This window comes from Centruroides sculpturatus, unplaced genomic scaffold (genome assembly GCF_000671375.1).
Source record: "Centruroides sculpturatus isolate CEXI.00-Female unplaced genomic scaffold, Cexi_2.0 scaffold122, whole genome shotgun sequence".
Classification (NCBI taxonomy): domain Eukaryota; kingdom Metazoa; phylum Arthropoda; class Arachnida; order Scorpiones; family Buthidae; genus Centruroides; species Centruroides sculpturatus.
In genome coordinates, this window is record NW_019384345.1 from 650,340 (window position 1) to 654,023 (window position 3,684).

Below are 3,684 nucleotides of genomic sequence, written 5' to 3' on the forward strand. Positions count from 1 at the left end.
CAAAAAAAAAAAAAAAATTGGTTTGATCTTTAGTTTTTCACTTGATCAAGAACATAAAATTTAATTTTTTTTTAAAACCAGAAAGTCAAATTTTATTAATAAAAGTTTAATTTTTAGAATGATAAATCTTATTTAAAATAACTCGTATGTTTATATCAATGGAGAAGGAGTAATCGAGATTCACATTGAAATTACAATATCGTTTAACATTAAAACAATGTAGTTCTGCATGTTATATATAATATTATCAAATTAAGTAATAAATTTGCTTCTGAAAAATACTCATTTTATTTTATTTAGTCGATGTATAGTACGAACGTTTTAGTTTATAGATCGATTTTAGTAGATCTTAAACACACAAAATTTTTTAACTATATTAAGAAACTTTACAGAGAAATAAGTAAATACAATTTTCTGGATTTTTAATATCAGAATAATAATACACCTTTCCGCATAAGTGGGTTTAAAATATAATTTTATAAAATATTGAATCAAATTTTTAAATTTTAGATTCTTATAAAGAAATCAAAAATGATTTGGATATAAATTTATGTTTTAATATTTCTAATACTTGAAAGATATATTTGCTATTTTTAATTTAGGCCAGTCAAGTCAAAATACCGTGCGTCAATTAAAAAATATCAATGATTACGTTATCAATTATTAATAATATATCTAATTTTCCTGTAAAATTTTAAGCAACAATTTCATCGCTAATCGTTAGACATTTTTATTTTTTACCAGAACGAATTTCTAAAATAATAACTGTAGTATATTTTCATCTATTTAAAAATATAAAAATTTAAAAATAATTTAATTGCAAATTTTTCTCAAAATACTATTTTTCAGAGAAAAATTTGCAATTCCTTTCTTATATAACTTTCTGTAAAAAAATTTGAAGAATGTTTATTTTTGAATTATGATGCTCTAACATACTTTGTTATAAAAAAATGTTGAATCACTTCGCACTTTGGATTTTTCTAATTTTCTTTTTCTTTCTTTTCTGTTTTCCGGATATAAATGTAGGCCTATACAACGATCTCCTTCACGAATCATCTTCAAATATTTTCTAAATGATGGAAAAACGAAACTTTTCAGGTGATTTCATCGAAATTAATTATCTTCTAACAATACAAATTTAAAAATTATTTCACCAACATTTAATTACAGTGAATATAAGATTACTGAAACAGCGTTGTAAAAATTTTCAAGTTTCAAATAAGTGTGAGGCCTCGGAAATAGTCCCTCCCCAAAAGGAAAGACATGTAAAAATTTGTTAAGTTCAATCGTCAAGAAAGCAAATTATATAAGTTGAATCGGCGACACCGGACTTTGACGTCGACGCTCATAAAGAGTAGAAGGAAAAACAAAATTTTAGATATAAAAGAAGAAAATTTAAAATATTAAAGTTAAGACGCAGTTTAGAAAGTAAAACGAAACTAGAAAAAAATATTAAAATGAGCGTAGGTGTCATAGTCAACAATTAAACGCGATCCGAGTCTAAGAGATGGTGTCGGATAAACCATCTCCAGCCGACCTTTTCCGCGAACTTTGCAAAGCGCCATTTACACCTGGAGACAGGAGGAAGACCAATTAGAAAATGATGATGTAAAGTTTAAAATTAGCAAAAAGCTACTCCCGACAAACTTATAAAAACACCAATACCAAGGACAACGAGGCTTCCACTAAGACTTCCACTAGACTTCTGTTGCGTTCGTGTATCTCCGTTTTTTTTTTCGTGCATCCTTTCATCTTTTGTGCATCGACTTTCGAGTCTTCGAACTTTTTGCTCAACACTGTCCAGGGGCACCTACGACGCAAGACCAGATCGCATCCGAAAATTCCTACAACACAGGACCAGATCGCATCTATCTAAGAACCTTTCCAACGGAAAAATTTATGTAAGCATTTTCGATCAAGAATAAACGGTTTGCCTCTGTAAAACACTTGTCTTTTGCTGCCTTTCAAAACCGCCACCCGCATACGCGTACACCTTAGACCATCCCGACGGTAGGGAATAAAATTCCCTCCCCCCAATCGGCGTTCTTACATAAGCAACTCTCATCTTAGATATTAATAACTGAGATTTTTACGAAAAATAAATGAAATTTAACAAAAATTATTTTGGTTTTAATAAATAAATATTTACAACAAAATTAAGGTATTAGTTAAAAAATTTTTTTATTCATGTAATAGTGTTATAAATTTTATGTAAAAAGTTTATTTCCATCAAACATCCGTTCGATTTTTCTGTTAAATTCAAACAATAAACAGGAAAATATATGAAATCTTCTTTTGTATTAATAAAATCAAAATATATCAATATTTTATATTTCAATATGAATCACTTCCTAAATGAAGAAGTATTTTCATAACGGCATATCATGTCTAAATGCTCAAAATTTGCTGTAATTACCAATTATAATAAATGCTTAAATATCTATCATTTATTAGTTCAGACCGTACTTTTCGGTAATTATACATTCCTATTTAACTATAAAAATGTCATTATATCATATATATATTTAGGCTATTTCTTTATTCAAATTTTTGTAATTTTATTAATCTTATGAGTACAGATAATTACCAAAAAGAATAAACAAGAAAAGAATATTAATAGAAAAAGTATTTAAAAAATAAAAATTATTATTATAACAAATAAAACACACAAAACCCAAAAAATCCACCCTCCTGTCCTAAATTTTGATATTTTTAAATTTTATATTAAAAATTATCATAAAACATTAAAATATCTTATTTATATACGTTTTTGGAAGTTACTGTGACCATTATCCACTGCATTCATAAATTTGGCTTTCACAATCGTTAATTTTCTTTTTTTCTTTTTTTGGTCGTTTTCAAACAGTGCTACTCATCTGCAAATATATTTTATTTTATGTTTTTCAAGAAACAAAAATCTCCATATATTATTTACATTCTTTCAAATATTTCTGAGATATTTGAGTACCACCGGTATATAAAAACTTATTACTGATTTAGTTACACCATGGTATAATTAACTTTAAAAATTTTTTTCCAGTTGATCATGTAGAACAATTGCAATTAGCGTTTTCTTCTTGTTTTTTTTTTCTTTTGTCTGTTTATTAGAAGGTTATAGCCTTTAGTCTTGTCCTCTGGCTGTGATAAATATTATGAATAGAAAGTCTAATCAAAGCTCTCAGAGCTCCCAAGAAACTAGCACAAAACAAACATCAACAGACGAATATATTAAGATGATACAAAGGCTAACAAAACAAAAATTACTAAAACTGATCACGGACAGTACTTATTCCCAACACTCTACAATTAGCTCATGAAGCTTTTTTAAATAAATCAGCATACGAAAAGACTTTAACATCAGAACAACAATGTTAACGTTGTCAAGTTGTTAATCGTTATTTTGAGCACGTTTGAAAAGTCTTCAAAATTAAACGAAGAGTAAACTAGATAACTTTAAATATATTATATATTTNAGTGTCAAAAAAGTCTTAAATTAGTAAGTTGACATTAGCTTTTCGTAACATAAATATTTCTTAATTTTTATATGCAGAAATTAAACACACACATTTACGTATTAAATAAATTAATGTAAAATTAAAATGTTATAACATTCTTTTAGAAATATGTTAATGCTATTTGTTTGTTTGAAATTACAGTATAAGAAAAAAGAGTAAAACTCGAATA